Below are 20,628 nucleotides of genomic sequence, written 5' to 3' on the forward strand. Positions count from 1 at the left end.
TCCTTCCGTCAGCCCAAGTGTGATCTCTTCCAGGCAAGCGAGCTGTTTGAATTACATTGCTGTTGGAGGGGGAAAAAATGGGGTTCAAATGTCAAGAGCGGTGACAAAATGACTGACTTGTTCAAGCCCCTCTGCTCCCGAGACACTTCCCTTCTCTCATGATGTAATTCCCCTGCTCTGGCTGGCGTGGAGCCCTGGAACACACCCATCTCACATGGACATCTGATTTATTTTCTTATTACATTGCGCACTGGAATGTTCTATCCAATCTTCTGATACATTTTTCCCAAATGCATGTATTTCTGTCTTCTGGGAAAGACTGATTTTGCTGTTGAAGTAGATTTCTGTCATCCCCCGTTCTCTCTCTGACATAGTCTACTGTAACAAGAGTGTCTATATGAAGGGGATACTGCTGCAGCACATCCCACCCTCCTTTTTCTACTTTCCCTTTACATCTATTAAGACTCAATGTTGTTGCAATCTAAGAGTTGATGTTCTGTTTTATTCCAGTGTTTTCCTACTAGTGCCGGCTCTCGGCTATACAGCCGATTACTCATTTTCAGGCGGCTGCTTTTTCCTCTTAAATTAACTAGGCTACTTTTCAATTCGCTAGTCAGAAAAGCAGAGCCCTCTCCCGCTAGAATGAACAATATGCATCTTCTAGCAATCTATTGATAGGAGAGTCGCCTGTCGGTCACAAAGTCAGCGATGACAGGGAAACACTGCTGGTTTGACAGTCTGTCCCGCCTCTCGGTACCTGGTTGTGTTGCTGTGGTGGAAGAGAGCATGAATTTACACGTCCCATATAATGCCCTTTATCTACTTCCCCAGATTTGGATGAACTCTAGTTAGCATTAACCCCAGTGAAACTACACTACATGGTCAAATGTATGTGGACACCCCTTCAAATTAGTGGATTCAGCTATTTCAGCTATATCCGTTGCTGACAGGTGTATAAAATCATGCACACAGCTATGCAATCTCCATAGACAAACATTGGCAGTATAATGGGCTTACTGAAGAGCTCGTGGACTTTCAACGTGGCACCATCATAGGATGCCACCTTTCCAACAAGTCAGTTTGTCAAATTTCTGCCCTGCTAGAGCTGCCCCGGTCAACTGTAAGTGCTGTTATTGTGAAGTGGAAACGTCTAGGAGCATCAACGGCTAAGCAGCCAAGTGGTAGGCCACACAAGCTCACAGAACGGGACCGCCGAGTGCTGTAGCGCGTAAAAATTGTCTGTTTTTGGTTGCAACACTCACTAAAGAGTTCCAAACTGCCTTTGGAAGCAACGTCAGCACAATAACTGTTTGTCGGGAGCTTCATGAAATGGGTTTCCATTGCCGAGCAGCCACTGGAGTGGTGTAAAGCTCGCCGCCTTTGAAATCTGGAGCAGTGGAAACGCGTTCTCCGGAGTGATGAATCACGCTTCACCAGCTGGCTGTCCGGCGGACGAATCTGGGTTTGGCCATGCCAGGAGAACGCTACCGGCGCCAATGCGTAGTGGCAACTGTAAAGTTTGGTGGAGGAGGAATAATGGTCTGGGGCTGTTTTTCATGGTTCGTGCTAGGCCCCTTAGTTCCAGTGAAGGGAAATCTTAACACTACAGCATACAATGACATTCTAGACGATTCTGTGCTTCCAACTTTGTGGCAACAATTTGGGGAAGGCCCTTTCCTGTTTCAGCATGACAATGCCCCCGTGCACAAAGCGAGGTCCATACAGAAATTGTTTGTTGAGATCGGTGTGGAAGAACTTGACTGGCCTGCACAGAGCCCTGACCTCAACCCCACCTTTGGGATGAATTAGAACGCTGACTGCGAGCCAGGCCTAATTGCCCAACATCAGTGCCCAACATCACTAATGCTCTTGTGGCTGAATGGAAGCAAGTCCCCGCAGCGTCATTCCAACATCTAGTGGAAAGCCTTCCCAGAAGATTGGAGGCTGTTATAGCAGCAAAGGGGGGGCTAAGTCCATATTAATGCCCACGATTTTGGAATGAGATGTGATTTTGGACGAGCAGGTGTCCACATAATTTTAGTTATGTAGTGTATTTTCAAAGATATTGAAATAGGACTACTGATTTAATCAAAGTGTTGACAATGGAGTAGTCAACTGCTGCTTTCTGTGTATCAAAAAGCCCATTATTAACACCTGCTTCATTCTTCAATCATACCTGTATTGCAGACAGCTGAGAAGATGCCTCTTAAAAGGAAGCTTAAAACCTGTTAAAGTCAGCAGACTCTTACAGGATTCTTTACAGGCCAAGTACAGTCAAAATTTTAGTTTTCCTGTGTTTTGTCATACAACAGCTGATGAAACTAACAGTATAAAAGTGAGAAAAAAATGTGATCAGTGTTATTTCCTGATGGTTGCTAGTTGAAAATACAATCTAGCATTAGAATGTACCAGAGGCCACTAAAATAGAGCTTGTTCTGCAAAAATGTCTTATCCCCCGGGAACACACACGGTTATTCCCTAGAAGCACAACATGATCAGCCCAAGCTTGTGTTTAGGTGCACTAGACCTATATATGTCTAAGCTGGGGCCGGGCTTTTCTGCAGACCCATATGCCTTCCTCTAGTCTATAAGATATTAAGGATCTTAGCCCCGATTTGTAAAATCCTGTTGCCTGTTTTCTGCGCTGCAGAACTGCTGATGGATGCAAGGACTGTTTTCTTTCCCCCATCTGAACTTTTAAGTGTCTGCCTTTGTTGCTCTAGTTTCCAGTGCCGTGCACCCACGGGCACATCCGATATGGCTCGACATTGTGTGTAATTTCTCCTGCTTCCAACTGTTGTCTGGGAGTGTATGGGGAAGAGATTGAATGTGCAACCTGGAAGGAAGGAAAAATATATTTTCTTCATTTGCTATATGCCTCTGGGCCCCTCAGGTGGGAAACCAGCTCCACTTATCAAGCACAAACACATGAGGCTGCTTTCTGGGATAATGTTGTTTTAATGTTTACTTTGGAATGTAATCTGAGTTAACATTGCATTACTAACTACTTACAATATGATACATACAGTTGAAGTCGAAAGTTTACATACACTTAGGTTGGAGTGATTAAAACTCGTTTTTCAACCACTCCACACATTTCTTGTTCATGAATGTACTTTGGTGCGAAAAGTGCAAATCAATCCCTGAACAACAGCAAAGGACCTTGTGAAGATGCTGGAGGAAACAGGTACAAAAGTATCTATATCCACAGTAAAACGAGTCCTATATCAACATAACCTGAAAGGCCGCTCAGCAAGGAAGAAGCCACTGCTCCAAAACCGCCATAAAAAAGCCAGACTACGGTTTGCAACTGCACATGGGGACAAAGATCGTACTTTTTGGAGAAATGTCCTCTGGTCTGATGAAACAAAAATAGAACTGTTTGGCCATAATGACCATCGTTATGTTTGGAAGAAAAGGGGGGAACTTGCAAGCCGAAGAACACCATCCCAACCGTGAAGCACGGGGTGGCAGCATCATGCTGTGGGGGTGCTTTGCTGCAGGAGGGACTGGTGCACTTCACAAAATAGATGGCATCATGAGGAAGGAAAACTATGTGGATATATTGAAGCAACATCTCAAGACATCAGTCAGGAAGTTAAAGCTTGGTCGCAAATGGGTCTTCCAAATGGACAATGACCCCAATCATACTTCAAAAGTTGTGGCAAAATGGCTTAAGGACAACAAAGTCAAGGTATTGGAGTGGCCATCACAAAGCCCTGAACTCAATCCTATAGAAAATGTGTGGGCAGAACTGAAAAAGCGTGTGCGAGCAAGGAGGCCTACAAACCTGACTCAGTTACACCAGCTCTGTCAGGAGGAATGGGCCAAAATTCACCCAACTTATTGTGGGAAGCTTGTGGAAGGCTACCTGAAACGTTTGACCCAAGTAAAACAATTTAAAGGCAATACTACCAAATACGAATTGAGTGTATGTAAACTTCTGACCCACTGGGAATGTGATGAAAGAAATAAAAGCTGAAATAAATAATTCTCTCTACTATTATTCGGACATTTCACGTTCTTCAAATAAAGTGGTGATCCTAACTGACCTAAGACAGGGAATTTTTGCTAGGATTAAATGTCAGGAATTGTGAAAAACTGAGTTTAAATGTATTTGGCTAAGGTGTATGTAAACTTCCGACTTCAACTGTATGTTAAGAATGACTGGCTCTGTTGTGAGATAACGGGGCGATCAAGGTTCTGTGAATCTGTGAGAGCCGTTTGATAGGCTGTGGCAACGCCTACGTTATGTTCATCCGACATGGCATGGGGGCACTAAATGTGAGCTGCAATCAATCTCTCATTATAGGACACTGTTTTTTTACCCGCTCTTTGCTGGTGAAGGTCTTCTACATGTTCTGAGATTGTACTGGGACAGACACAGCCTGGCTTAGAGCTTGTTGTTTGGGGACGTGCGTGTCAACTATGAGCTGCACTCCTGGAAGCTTGGCTCTTTAATCTTGAGCATCTAGGCCAGTTGTCAGTGAACTCATCATACATGCATCTAACCTCTTTCCAGAATCAACTTCTAATCAGCTTCATCCATGCGTGCGTCAGTTCTAGATCTGGGTCGCTTTTACCTCAGCTGCTGCCTCAGTCTTGACCTATTCAGGAGCGCTCAAATGTTCTCTAATTATAAGCCTTCATTCCCACAGCACAGGAATATTTGAAGCAGTTGTTTCTGCTTCAAATACTGTTTTGTACCGTTTTATATGGTAACTAGCTGTTTTGAACTGTTTTAAATGGTAACTAAATGTTTTAAACTTATATGGTAACTAGCTGTTTTATATGGTAACTAGCTGTTTTGAACTGTTTTATATGGTAACTACAGTGGGGGAAAAAAAAGTATTTAGTCAGCCACCAATTGTGCAAGTTCTCCCACTTAAAAAGATGAGAGGCCTGTAATTTTCATCATAGTTACACGTCAACTATGACAGACAAAATGAGTTTTTTTCCCAGAAAATCACATTGTAGGATTTTTAATGAATTTATTTGCAAATTATGGTGGAAAATAAGTATTTGGTCACCTACAAACAAGCAAGATTTCTGGCTCTCACAGACCTGTAACTTCTTCTTTAAGAGGCTCCTCTGTCCTCCACTCGTTACCTGTATTAATGGCACCTGTTTGAACTTGTTATCAGTATAAAAGACACCTGTCCACAACCTCAAACAGTCACACTCCAAACTCCACTATGGCCAAGACCAAAGAGCTGTCAAAGGACACCAGAAACAAAATTGTAGACCTGCACCAGGCTGGGAAGACTGAATCTGCAATAGGTAAGCAGCTTGGTTTGAAGAAATCAACTGTGGGAGCAATTATTAGGAAATGGAAGACATACAAGACCACTGATAATCTCCCTCGATCTGGGGCTCCACGCAAGATCTCACCCCGTGGGGTCAAAATGATCACAAGAACGGTGAGCAAAAATCCCAGAACCACACGGGGGGACCTAGTGAATGACCTGCAGAGAGCTGGAACCAAAGTAACGAAGCCTACCATCAGTAACACACTACGCCGCCAGGGACTCAAATCCTGCAGTGCCAGACGTGTCCCCCTGCTTAAGCCAGTACATGTCCAGGCCCGTCTGAAGTTTGCTAGAGTGCATTTGGATGATCCAGAAGAGGATTGGGAGAATGTCATATGGTCAGATGAAACCAAAATAGAACTTTTTGGTAAAAACTCAACTCGTCGTGTTTGGAGGACAAAGAATGCTGAGTTGCATCCAAAGAAAACCATACCTACTGTGAAGCATGGGGGTGGAATCATCATGCTTTTGGGCTGTTTTTCTGCAAAGGGACCAGGACGACTGATCCGTGTAAAGGAAAGAATGAATGGGGCCATGTATCGTGAGATTTTGAGTGAAAACCTCCTTCCATCAGCAAGGGCATTGAAGATGAACCGTGGCTGGGTCTTTCAGCATGACAATGATCCCAAACACACCGCCCGGGCAATGAAGGAGTGGCTTCGTAAGAAGCATTTCAAGGTCCTGGAGTGGCCTAGCCAGTCTCCAGATCTCAACCCCATAGAAAATCTTTGGAGGGAGTTGAAAGTCTGTGTTGCCCAGCGACAGCCCCAAAACATCACTGCTCTAGAGGAAATCAGCATGGAGGAATGGGCCAAAATACCAGCAACAGTGTGTGAAAACCTTGTGAAGACTTACAGAAAACGTTTGACCTGTGTCATTGCCAACAAAGGGTATATAACAAAGTATTGAGAAACTTTTTTGTTATTGACCAAATACTTATTTTCCACCATAATTTAGAAATAAATTCATAAAAAAATCCTACAATGTGATTTTCTGTACCTATGATAAATTACAGGCCTCTCTCATCTTTTTAAGTGGGAGAACTTGCACAACTGTAAATGTTTTAAACTTATATGGTAGCTAGCTGTTTTTATATGGTAACTAGCTGTTTTGTACTGTTGTATATGGTAACTAGCTGTTTTGTACTGTTTTATATGGTAACTAGCTGTTTTGTACTGTTGTATATGGTAACTAGCTGTTTTGTACTGTTTTATATGGTAACTAGCTGTTTTAAACTGTTTTATATGGTAACTAGCTGTTTTAAACTGTTTTGGGGAAGTTGCCAGGAGAGGTTCTCTTTTATCCATCTAGGTTTTGTTTCCCTCTGAGGGAAAATGCAGTGGTTCTTTTATTTTGGTGTGTCTGGGAATTAAGCTATAACATGTAATGTGTAATTACAACTGCCAGGCTTACTTACCTGCCTTTTTTAATTCACTCACGCCTATACTTGCGTATTGTAATTGGTTTATCTTGATCTGATTACATTTTATATCCCAGCCCACCTGGGGAAAGGTGAGCTTCATTGAACCGCAAGTTTCCGCATGGGTGGAGACACTATATGGAGCTGATGAGTGCCTCCCGAGTGGCGCAGTGGTCTAAGGCTCTGCATCGCTGTGCCACTAGAGATCCTGGTTCGAATCCAGGCTCTGTTGTAGCCGGCCGCGACCGGGATACCCACGGGACGGCGCACAATTGGCCCAGTACCGTCCAGGGTAGGGGAGGGAATGGCCGGCAGGGATGTAGCTCAGTTGGTAGAGCATGGCGTTTGCAATGCCAGGGTTGCGGGTTCGATTCCCACGGGGGGCCAGTATGAAAAATAAAAAACGAATGTATGCACTCACTAACTGTAAGTCGCTCTGGATAAGAGCGTCTGCTAAATGACTTAAATGTCAAATGTAATGATTATATATATACACTGAGTGTACAAAACATTAGGAACACCTCAAAACATTATTAAAATTATTATTAATATTGAGTTTCACGCTCTTTTGCCCTCAGAACAGCCTCAATTCGTTGGCATGGACTCTACAAGGTGTTAAAAGCGTTCCACAGGGATGGTGGCCCATGTTGAATCCAATGCCTTCAAGTTGGCTTGATGTGGATCTCTACTCCAAGTATCTCGTTCCATCTCGTCCAACAGATGCACAATTGGATTGAGATCTGGTGACTGGGCAGGCCACTGCAGTAAGCTGAATTCACTGTCATGTTTGTGGAACCATTCCTGGACAATCCTAGCCTTGTGCCGTGGGGCATTATCCTGCTGAAAAAATCTATTTGCAGATGGATATGCTACTGCCATGAAGGGATGCACCAGATTGGCAACGGTGTTCAGATGTGGCATTCAAACGTTGCTCCATTTGATCAAGGGGCCCAATGTGTGCCATTAAAACACACCACAATCCTGCAATGTCGACACGTGGATGGATGCATTTACTCGTGGTTTTCTCCATACCCTAGTCCTCCTTTCAGCGTGAAACAGCAGGAACCGGCATTCATCAGACCAGGCATTGTTTTTCCAATTCTCCGGTGTCCAGTGTTTTCGTTCCTTGGCCCACTGCAACCGCAGTTTCTTGTTTTTTGCTGAAAGAACGTGTGCATTCTTTTATGGGTCTTTGGACACCAATGTTGTACTGGACTGTCAGTTGACTAACTGTAGCCCGTCTGTTGCTCTGCACAATTCGTGTCAACCTCTTTTCCTCTTTCATCAATGTCCGATTTTCGACCACTGGCCTGCCGCTGGCTGGATGTCCTTTGGGTGGTGGACCATTCTTGATACACACGGGAAACTGTTGAGCATGAAAACACAGCAGCGTTGCAGTTCTTGACACTCAAACCGGTGCGCCTGGCACCTACTAGCATACCTCGTTCAAAGGCACTTCAATCTTTTGTCTTTCCCATTCACCCTCTGAATGGCACACATACATACACAATCCATGTCTCAATTGTCTCAAGGCTTAAAAATCCTTCTTTAACCTGTCTCCTCACCTTCATCTGGATTTCACCTGGATTCACCTGGTCAGTCTTTCATGGAAAGAGCAATGTTTTGTACACTCAGTGTGTGTGTGTATATTTATATATACACACTGAGTACACACAACATTAAGAACTCTTTCCATTACACAGACTGACCAGGTGAATCCAGGTGAAAGCTATGATCCCTTATTGATGTCACTTGTTAAATCCACAATCCGGGATTCATCCTTGAAGAGCACACTGTTCCAGCATGCCATTGGCCATCGAAGGTGAGCATTTGCCCACTGCAAACTGCAGTCAGGTCAAGACCCTGGTGATGACGACGAGCACACAGATGAGCTTCCCTGACACTGTTTCTTACAGTTTGTGCAGAAATTCTTCGTTTGTGCAAACCCACAGTTTCATCAGCTGTCCAGTTGGCTGGTCTCAGACGATCCCGCAGGTGAAGAAGCCAGATGTGGAGGTCCTGGGCTGGCGTGGTTACACGTGGTCTGCGGTTGTGAGGCCGGTTAGACGTACTGCCAAATTCTCTCAAAGGACATTGGAGGTGGCTTATGGTAGAGAATTTAACATTGAATTCTCTGGTGACAGCTCTGGTGAACATTCCTGCAGTCAGCATTCCAATTGCATGTGTTTGTATTTATTAGGGTATCCCCATTAGCTGCTACCAAGGCTACTCTTCCTGGGGTCCAAACATATATTAAAGCACTTACATTACATATAAAACACAATATAAAACAATACATCATATGACATTATTACACCACTACCTATCTACAATTCAAAATGTTTAATACCACCATACAACAATATCACAATGTGTGCGTATGCATGTGTCTATACCCTTGTGTGTGTGTGTCTCTTCACAGTCCCAGTTGTTCCATAAGGTGTATTTTTACCAGTTTTTTTAAAAATCTGATTCTACTGCTTGCATCAGTTACCTGATGTGGAATAGAGTTCCATGTAGTCATGGCTCTATGTAGTACTGTGCGCCTCCCATAGTCTGTTCTGGACTTGTGGACTGTGAAGAGACCTCTGGTGGCATGTCTTGTGGAGTATGCATGGGTGTCCGAGCTGTGTGCCACTATTCCAAATAGACAGCTCGGTACATTCAGCTTGTCAACACCTCTTACAAAAACAAGCAGTGATGAAGTCAATCTCTCTTCCACTCTGAGCCAGGAAAGACTGACATGCATGTCATTGATGTTAGCTCTTTGTGTACTTTTAAGGGCCAGCCGTGCTGCCCTGTTCTGAGCCAACTGCAATTTTCCCAAGTCCCTCTTTGTGGTACTTGACCACACTACTGAACAGTAGTCTAGGTGCGACAAAACTAGGGCCTGTAGGACCTGCCTTGTTGATAGTGTTGTTAAGGCAGAGCAGTACTTAATTATGGACATACTTCTCCCCATCGTAGCTACTGTTGTATCAATATGCTTTGACCATGACAGTCTACAATCCAGGGTTACTCCAAGCAGTTTAGTCACCTCAACTTGCTAAATTTCCACATTATTCATTACGAGATGTGGTTGAGGTTTAGGGTTTAGTGAATGATTTGACCCAAATACAATGCTTTTAGTTTTGGAAATATTTAGGATTAATTTATTCTGAAATTAACTGCAACTCTTTAAGTGTTCCAGTTATTTCAGTTGCTGTAGTAGCTGACGTGTATAGTGTTGAGTCATCTGCATACATAAACACTGGCTTTACTCAGAGCCAGTGGCATGTCATTAGTAAAGATTGAAAAAAGCAAGGGGCCTAGACCGCTGCCCTGGGGAATTCCTGATTCTACCTGGATTATGTTTGAGAGGCTTCCATTAAAGAACACCCTCTGTGTTCTGTTAGACAAGTATCTCTTTATCCACAATATAGCAGGGGGTGTAAAGCCATAACACATACGTTTTTCCAGCTGCAGACTATGATCGATAATGTCAAAAGCCGCACTGAAGTCTAACAAAACAGCCCCCACAATCTTTTTATCATCAATTTCTCTCAGCCAATCATCAGGCATTTGTGTAAGTGCTGTGCTTGTTGAATGTCCTTCTCTGTAAGCATGCTGAAAGTTTGGTCAATTTGTTTACAGTAAAATAGCATTGTATCTGGTCAAACACAATTTTTTCAAATAGTTTACTAAGGTTTGGTAACAGGCTAATTGGTCGGCTAAATGAGCCAGTAAAGGGGGCTTTACTATTCTTAGGTAGTGGAATGACTTGCTTCCTTCCAAGCCTGGGGGCACACACATTCTAGGATTCTTAAATTGAAAACATGGCAAATAGGATTGCCAATATCGATTTGGGTGGATCCCGTCCTCCTTATAAAACGTGTTTTGTTTCCAAAGGGTATCGAAATTGTTAACAAAAGTTACACCCATTGAGCTGCAATAATCACGTAGCCAGTTGTGAAGAGCAAGAATCCTGCTAAAGCGTTCAATGCCATGATTCAGAGAGGGCACTGGGCCAGATATGATAGGTTTTTTGTTAGTGTCTAGCAGAGAGTCAATCAGCTCTTTTAAAATCCAGTTTCAACTGTTCAGAGCTGCCCTTCATAATGTCATTAAAACCCACATGGACTATGATAGAATCGATTTCCATGTCCTGACGTAGTACATTTGGGAGCAGCTTAGTAATGTCATTTACTCGAGCTCCGGGATAGGACATTGTTTTTGCACCAGGAACGGTCACATTTCTTACCATGGAGCTGCCCAAAATCACGGCTGGCGAGAAGGACGTGGAAATCCGCCCACTCCCACACTTCACAGGATGCAGGCCTGACAGATGGAGAAGCCCCGCTCGATCCAGAGCAGAGACGGAAGATTGACGACTTCGAAATCGTAGTAGTAGGCACTGCGGACGCAGACACCCCCAACGATGAAGGTGCAGGAAGATCAGGCTCCAGGACGGCGAAACTATTCGTTGTTTGTATCGACTCCGGGCCTCTCGTTGGGAGTGTGTGACAAAACTGCACATTTTAGAGTGGGCTTTTGTTGTCCCCAGCACAAGCCACACCTGTCAGTCAGGTGGATGGATTATCTTGGCAAAGGAAACGTGCTCACGAACAGTGATGTAAACAAATGTGTGCACAACATTAGAAATACGCTTTTTGTGGTATGGAACATTTCTGGGATCTTTTATTTCAGTTAATGAAACATTAGACCAACACTTTACATGTTGCGTTTATATTTTTGTTCTGAATGTGTATGTGTACACACACCACACACACACACACACACACACCCATGAAGAGGATCACGGCGTGAAATGCTGGAAACTGTCTGGCTCATCCTCCATGTTCCCAGTTCTATCAGCACTAACAGCTGCTAAAGGATAGAGGCGGCCGCGGCTCACAACTGTGCTCCTATTAAGCTTTTGCTGAAAAGATGATTGCGTTTAACGAATTAGCTTTTTTTCACAAAGACGTTTTGTTATAGCGGAACAGAATTAAGCTAATGCCTTGCCATGACCAAAAAAAAAAATGGTAATTATCATAATAACAACATTCTTGTGTTTGTGGGGAAATTACAGAAACAATGAAATCACATGACGATCCAAAAGGCTATAGAAAAAGAGAACTGAAGGCAAAATGACTTGCATTTTACAATGGTATTCATACCACAATTAGAATTTGTACTCCAGTCAACGTTGCGTTCTTCATGAGCCATTGTCATGGTCACGAAATGTCATGAAATTATTGCCCTGTCCCGTGTTGAGTTCTGTGGAAAACTCTAGGGGGCTTTCACACCAAATTGGATTTGGAGCGGTTTTTCCGAACTCTGGTGTGTTAGTTCGGTTTGTTTGGACTGGTGTGAAGTGTGAACACTACTCACGTGGTTTGCTAAAAAATGGTGGTCTCGGTCAGATTCAATTTGTACCAATTCGTACCGTGGTGTGGTTTGCTGCATGTGAGAAAGTAGTCGGACCAAACAAAGGAAAATAAACAGAATCTCGCAGTATTATTGGTTGTTTGACAGCAGCACATCTGATGCAGATCAGGCGGGACGGGGGCTGTACCGGGGATATAGGCTATTGAATATAGGCTGGTCACGTAGCAGTTAGAGCGGCTATTGTGCTGTTTCCTCCCACAAGTTATGCTTCTTGATAATCATAGATGGATTTAACATGAGCAATTTTTGTTTGTTTGGCATTTGGCAATGTGAAAGCAACCGGACCAAATGGAGAAAAAAATATACATTGTAACAAATAATCAAAACCTGATTCGAACTTTAGCTCAGAACTATGTGTGAAAACGACCTTTGTGTGCGTTGAGGACTGGCATGTGAGATGAGGTCAGAGCACATTTGTGGAGCAGCCAGCCAGTTCAGTGTTGGGGATGAGCCTGAGACCGAACCTTGGAGTGGCTCTATCAGTATCAGAATCACCTTTATTCCTAAAGGACAGTTTCACAACTTGACTTGGTGAGGTGGTGCTGCTAGCAATAGAGAAAATATACAGACAGAATATAGAGGAATTTACACAATCTACGTACAAACTGTATATACAATAATTTTGTCGCAAATCACAAGCTGCCTCACTAGACACCACAAATGCATAGCTAAGTACATTAGCATGGATGGATTTTCAGGACGATATGCTCCTTGGCAGTTACACACAGCAGTGAAATCCTTTCTCCAGTTCCTGCCGTTCTTAAGTGCATTTATTTCATCTGGTTTAGGATGATCTCTTTTGCAAAGATCGTGTGAGCTAGAGACAAAGCGAGGGAGGAAAATTAAATGAGTAGCCTATTGAATTATGATTCCTTCCACCTTCTTTCCTTCCACAAACGTGATTGCATTTCTGTGCATGCATATTGGATAGGCTTTTCATGTCTGGAATTGTCATGCAGATCGTATTATCTTGCCGTGTTTGTCAATATGCCTTTCTCTCTCTCCTCCACACCTGTCCTAAACGACATGCTTTCTTGGTGGTAATAGTGAGCCCACATGTTTTTCCGTATGTGCTGAATGATTTAGGTTACCTCATAGAACTGAGTAGTCCTCTATAGAACTGAGTAGTCCTCTATAGAATCCTCTATAGAACTAAGTAGTCCTCTATAGAATCCTCTATAGAACTAAGTAGTCCTCTATAGAACTGAGTAGGCCTCTATAGAATCCTCTATAGAACTGAGTAGGCCTCTATAGAATCCTCTATAGAACTGAGTAGACCTCTATAGAATCCTCTATAGAACTGAGTAGACCTCTATAGAATCCTCTATAGAACTGAGTAGACCTCTATAGAATCCTCTATAGAACTGAGTAGGCCTCTATAGAATCCTCTATAGAACTGAGTAGGCCTCTATAGAATCCTCTATAGAACTGAGTAGGCCTCTATAGAATCCTCTATAGAACTGAGTAGGCCTCTATAGAATCCTCTATAGAACTGAGTAGGCCTCTATAGAATCCTCTATAGAACTGAGTAGGCCTCTATAGAATCCTCTATAGAACTGAGTAGGCCTCTATAGAATCCTCTATAGAACTGAGTAGGCCTCTATAGAATCCTCTATAGAACTGAGTAGGCCTCTATAGAATCCTCTATAGAACTGAGTAGGCCTCTATAGAATCCTATATAGAACTGAGTAGGCCTCTATAGAACTGAGTAGACCTCTATAGAATCCTCTATAGAACTGAGTAGGCCTCTATAGAATCCTCTATAGAACTGAGTAGGCCTCTATAGAATCCTCTATAGAACTGAGTAGGCCTCTATAGAATCCTCTATAGAACTGAGTAGGCCTCTATAGAATCCTCTATAGAACTGAGTAGACCTCTATAGAACTGAGTAGGCCTCTATAGAACTGAGTAGACCTCTATAGAATCCTCTATAGAACTGAGTAGGCCTCTATAGAATCCTCTATAGAACTGAGTAGGCCTCTATAGAACTGAGTAGACCTCTATAGAATCCTCTATAGAACTGAGTAGGCCTCTATAGAACTGAGTAGACCTCTATAGAATCCTCTATAGAACTGAGTAGGCCTCTATAGAATCCTCTATAGAACTGAGTAGGCCTCTATAGAATCCTCTATAGAACTGAGTAGGCCTCTATAGAATCCTCTATAGAACTGAGTAGACCTCTATAGAATCCTCTATAGAACTGAGTAGGCCTCTATAGAATCCTCTATAGAACTGAGTAGGCCTCTATAGAATCCTCTATAGAACTGAGTAGGCCTCTATAGAATCCTCTATAGAACTGAGTAGACCTCTATAGAATCCTCTATAGAACTGAGTAGGCCTCTATAGAATCCTCTATAGAACTGAGTAGGCCTCTATAGAATCCTCTATAGAACTGAGTAGGCCTCTATAGAATCCTCTATAGAACTGAGTAGGCCTCTATAGAATCCTCTATAGAACTGAGTAGACCTCTATAGAATCCTCTATAGAACTGAGTAGGCCTCTATAGAATCCTCTATAGAACTGAGTAGGCCTCTATAGAATCCTATATAGAACTGAGTAGACCTCTATAGAACTGAGTAGGCCTCTATAGAATCCTATATAGAACTGAGTAGACCTCTATAGAACTGAGTAGGCCTCTATAGAATCCTCTATAGAACTGAGTAGGCCTCTATAGAATCCTATATAGAACTGAGTAGACCTCTATAGAATCCTCTATAGAACTGAGTAGGCCTCTATAGAATCCTATATAGAACTGAGTAGGCCTCTATAGAACTGAGTAGACCTCTATAGAATCCTCTATAGAACTGAGTAGGCCTCTATAGAATCCTATATAGAACTGAGTAGGCCTCTATAGAATCCTATATAGAACTGAGTAGACCTCTATAGAATCCTCTATAGAACTGAGTAGACCTCTATAGAACTGAGTAGGCCTCTATAGAATCCTCTATAGAACTGAGTAGGCCTCTATAGAATCCTATATAGAACTGAGTAGACCTCTATAGAATCCTCTATAGAACTGAGTAGGCCTCTATAGAATCCTCTATAGAACTGAGTAGACCTCTATAGAACTGAGTAGGCCTCTATAGAATCCTCTATAGAACTGAGTAGGCCTCTATAGAATCCTATATAGAACTGAGTAGACCTCTATAGAATCCTCTATAGAACTGAGTAGGCCTCTATAGAATCCTATATAGAACTGAGTAGGCCTCTATAGAACTGAGTAGACCTCTATAGAATCCTCTATAGAACTGAGTAGGCCTCTATAGAATCCTCTATAGAACTGAGTAGGCCTCTATAGAATCCTATATAGAACTGAGTAGGCCTCTATAGAATCCTCTATAGAACTGAGTAGGCCTCTATAGAATCCTCTATAGAACTGAGTAGGCCTCTATAGAACTGAGTAGTTTGATGTGTCTGACTATTGTTCTAATCTGCTCCCCATATGTCCCATTCAGAGAGAACAAACCCTCAGTCTAGTCTAGTGTATCTGGAAATGAAATGCTCAACATTATCGAAAAGGGATTTTCTTTCTCCCTGGGTTGTCGTGGGAAGAATGTGGAGGAGTAACCACTCATTTCTGTACTGTTAACTAGTCAATTCTTCTGACAGTGGGTTGCGTTCAGGGTCAGTGTTTTGGATTGCTGTTTATTTGCCAACTACATTTTGAAAAATCTTGTAGCTGTAAGCGGCAGCCTATATTTTTAGGGAAAGAGAGAATTTGGGATCGTATAGTCAAATATATATATTTTTCATAGATTTATACTCCTCATATCCTGAAACCAAGGACAAAACAATCAGACTACTTGACCGACCGTCAGCAGAGCTGTTGACAGATAGCATCAGCTGTGAGCTCTGACATGACTGTCCTAGAGTGGTTTTGTTATTGTTGGCCGTGTGAGCCTGTCCCCTTCTCTCACCTACAAGGGGTTACGCCAACCCAAAATAAAGGGGTCCTAGGCTTGAACAGCTGAAACAACCCTCCGCATGCCACTCAAAGCTACCTGTATCCCTCTCTCTCTCTCCCCATGGAATTATACATATATATTTTTTTATCTGCTCTGTGCTCACTGTCCGGGCTGACATGATGTGCAATTGAAAGTTGTCACCGTGGGAGGCATGCTGGCTGGCCTTGTTGTCTCAGGAAACTGCCAGGGAGTGACTGGACATTGACATGGGGAGAATCGCAATTGCATTTCTTTGATTCCCCTCTCCTCATCACCACCTCAGAACCTATTGGATGAGAAGATCAGTGGTCCCTCCCCTTTTGACCTTCTCATCCAATGGGTTTTGGGAAGGTGAGGAGAGAGAGAACGTGAGGAATCAAGGAAATGCAATTGAGATTCTCCCAAAGACATGTCCCCTAACTGACCTTCTCCCATAGACATAGACTTGCTGTCCCCTGACTGACTTTCTCCCTGGTACAACAGTGCTCATTGGCAAAATCACTTCTGTTATTCCAACCAGGACTGGGGTTATGAAGTGATGGATGTTATCAATGTGGCTTTTTAGTAGTTCCAATTAGGAAACATTGAGATTAGAACCCCATATGGATTCCCTACATGGGCTTCTATCATAACAGGGAAATGGCACATTCAAAATCAGTTTTACAGATTGGGGTTTTTGGTTAGCCAGTTAGATGTAAGACCCTGTATTGCCCAGTAATCATATACCACAAGCGTAACACCGTGTGTGTTGGTAGCGTTATGTAAAAGAGCTCCAGAGTTGTTCTTGCTCCCATGCCAGACGATGGAAGAGGAGCAGAGCAGCACAGAGAGCGAGCGAGAGAGATGACCCCACCCCAGTGGGCAGGAGCTGTGCGCTCCTCAGTAACCCTGGTCAACACCCAACTGGTTGGAGTGCTTTTTGAACAGTCCTCAAGTCAGATAATCTATATTTATGAAGATGAATAAGTAAGATTTTATGTTTCGTTTTATAGTTCCACTTTCGTTCTCACTACTGCGCTAGTATGCACATTCCACAGGAGATAGGCTTAGGTAGTGAGTTGACCCAATTGTAATCTGATGACTGCTGGAAGTGCTCTTTTTAAAGTATTAACCTTTCCTTTATCTTAGGGGTTTACATAGTTAAACATAAGTCTTGTTGCTGTAATGTTGATTCACAGTTGGCTGTACTGTGTGAATATTGACAATCACTTTAAAATATCACAGTGCAATCAAATGTGTAATTCAATGGTATTGAATGTAGATTTAACAGTTTTAGTAAGTATTTTCATGAAAGTGACATTGTTCAATCTGATACAAGCTATGCCATGTCGTCTGAACCCCCATTAGCATGACTGGTGGTGTGTAGGCTAACCCCTCCAGCTTCATAATGATCTGCAATGGAGCTTTACTCTTAAACAAATGTTGCTCTGTATGCTCTAGACTCTTGTAATATAATATGCCAATTAGCAGACGATTTTATCCAAAGCAACATACAGTAGTGCGTGCATACAGTTTTTCCGTATGCGTGGTCCCAGAAATCGAACACACTATCCTGGCTTTGCAAGCTCCAAACTCTACCAACTGAGCTACAGAGGACCTCTTCTCATGCATACATTTCATTAATACATGTATTTTCCTTGGGTGTTTTGCTAGGAGTGCCTGACTGTGGTGTGTCCGTGAGGAACATTAGTCCATATCACCAAATACACCAGGGTCCTCTGACATGACCTGAAGCCTGTTCATATCTGATGCTCTTCCAGAAGAGAAAGTACCACCGCACTGTGGCTGGAGACTTTTTAAGGAAGAAACCCCTACACACCCCCCCACTGTTTGGAAAAGGGTAAGAACTTGTCTTTTCATCCTGACTAGCGTCTTGTTCAGGGGATGTAGTTAGGCTACATCAAGCTCCCTCATGCTCCAGAAACAGGAGTGGGGTTACATCCTGCCCCATTCTGGCTCGGACAAGGCTTACTGTCATCCTGGGGGGGCAGGTCTCCTGGAGGAGCATTCAGCACTGAAACAGGAGGCACAGAGAGAACACTAGGCCTCCCTCCCATAATTAGACAAAGCACCCAGTGCTTAAGTGAGAGGTGGAAGTGCCTGTACCCATCACTTGCCATTTGGGCTGGGGTTGTGCACCAGTGGTATGCTAGTCGTAGCTTGTTCAGCAGGCATTCTAACCTTGGGGGCTTGAGATCTTGGTAAGTTCACACACAAGATCCCCTGTCAACTTGGGTTCGCAGTTCACACTGATATTGGATCATATCAAATGCAGGAAGTACAATATTGGGTTTCCAGCGCAAATTGAATATTGACTTTGGCAAAATGAGAAACTAAAATAGAGTAGTCGGAGGAACTTGCCCATTTGGGCCGTTGCCCCGGTACTTGATCTGTCTAGCTGCTCAAGATGGATTTGCTTTGAGTTTATTAGTTCTCAAAGATATGTTATTTGTGAACAAATACAAAGTTATAGTACTTTTTGTACTACACCACAGGTCAGATCTTTGACTATTCATGTGCACTGCATTACTGAAAGAAATTGCATTTGGCTCATAGGCATTTTGTGTATTTCAACAACTTTACATTTTCTTCACCTTCTGTATGTTAGGGAAGAAGTGGAGGAGGATGAATGATGAACTTTCATGAATAATTGAAAGCATTTCGCAGAATTTAATAATGAATGTGAGAGAAAGGCATCTCCTAGAGCCAGTTACTGTGCTGGGACTAACTCACAACACCGCCTAGTCCAGCAAGGCTGCTTCAGCCTGGAGAATGATTAGCCAGTCAGGGCAGATAGAACTTTGTCAAATTATGCGTATTTAAGACCTCATGAGACATCGTTTTACGTCAGATGGCTTTACTCCTATGCAACGCTCGTCCCTCAACCGATCTGTCTTTTAGGACGTGGAACTCAAATTAAATATTTGAATACTCCCGAGTATCTACCATTCAACAATGAAAACACAATTCCTAATGTTTTATATCACTGCGTTCTCGTATGACTCTCCATGAAATAGGCAGAATAACTAGCTAAATGATTACAATTGTGACTGATTTAATAGTTTGCCATTGTGAAAAAAATAAAAAACAAAGCGGTGGCTTTCTCTTGCATAAATTATGTGCAAGGACGTCAGTCTACAGTGCAGTGACTTCAACTTGATCATCTGCTTAGTTTACTGTATTAACGTTAGTTAACGTTAGCTAGCTACACTGAACAAAAATATAAATGCAACATGCAACAATTTCAAAGATTTTACTGAGTTACAGTTCATATAAGGAAATCAGTCAATTGAAATGAATTCATTATGTCCTAATCTATGGATTTCACATGACTGGGAATACAGATATGCATCTGTCACAGATACCTTAAAAAAATATGTAGGGGCATGGATCAGAAAAGCAGTCAGTATCTAGTGTGACCACCATTTGCTTCATGCAGCGCGACACATCTCCTTCGGATAGAGTTGATCAGGCTGTTTGTTGTGGCCTGTGGAATGTTGTCCCACTCCTCTTCAATGGCTGTGCAAAATTGCTGGATATGGGCGGGAACTGAAACACGCTGTCGTACATGTCGATCCAGAGCATCCCAAACATGCTCAACTGGTGACATGTCTGGTAAGTATGCAGGCCATGGAAGAACTGGGACATTTTCAGCTTCCAGGAATTGTGTACAGATCCTTGCAACATGGGGCCGTGCATTATCATGCTGAAACATGAGGTGATGGCGGCGGATAAATGGCACGACAATGGTCCTCAAGATCTCGTCACGGTATCTCTGTGCATTCAAATTGCCATAGATAAAAATGAAATTGTGTTTGTTGTCCGTAGCTTATACCTGCCCATACCATAACCCCACCACCAACATGGGGCACTCTGTTCACAACGTGACATCAGCAAACCGCTCACCCACACGACACCATACACGCTGTCTGCTATCTGCCCGGTACTGTTGAAACTGGGATTCATCCGTGAAGAGAACACTTCTCCAGTGTGCTAGTGGCCATCGAAGGTGAGCATTTGCCCACTGAAGTCAGTTACAACGCTGAACTGCAGTCAGGTCAAGACCCTGGTGAGGACGACAAGCACGCAGATGAGCTTCCCTGAGACTGTTTCTGAAAGTTTGTGCAATTCCACAGTTTCATCAGCTGTCCAGGTGGCTGGTCTCGGATGATCCCGCAGGTGAAGAAGCCAGATGTGGAGGTCGTGGGCTGCGGTTGTGAGGCCGGTTGGACGTACTGCCAAATTCTCTAAAACCACGTTTGAGGTGGCTTATGGTAGAGAAATTCTCTGGCAACAGCTCTGGTGGACATTCCTGCATGCCAATTGCACGCTCCCTCAACTTGAGACATCTGTGGCATTGTGTTTTGGACAAAACTGCACACTTTAGTGGCCTTTTTATTGTCTCCAACAGAAGTTGCACCTGTGTAATGATCCTGCTGTTTAATCAACTTCTTGATATGCCACACCTGTCAGGTGGATGGATTATCTTAGCAAAGGAGAAATGCTCACTAACAGGGATGTAAAC

General features: G+C 43.1%; 1 long non-coding RNA gene across 1 annotated transcript in view; it reads left to right on the plus strand.

Moving 5' to 3' along the window:
• LOC121541966 overlaps nt 1-20,628 on the plus strand; it is a 73,444-nt gene that overhangs the window by 14,845 nt on the left and 37,971 nt on the right. Inside the window, exon 2 of the long non-coding RNA XR_005995807.1 lies at nt 17,757-17,943. This is a non-coding gene — a long non-coding RNA (uncharacterized LOC121541966). The remainder of the gene's footprint in view (nt 1-17,756; nt 17,944-20,628) is intronic.

This window comes from Coregonus clupeaformis, unplaced genomic scaffold, assembly GCF_020615455.1.
Source record: "Coregonus clupeaformis isolate EN_2021a unplaced genomic scaffold, ASM2061545v1 scaf0785, whole genome shotgun sequence".
NCBI lineage: Eukaryota > Metazoa > Chordata > Actinopteri > Salmoniformes > Salmonidae > Coregonus > Coregonus clupeaformis.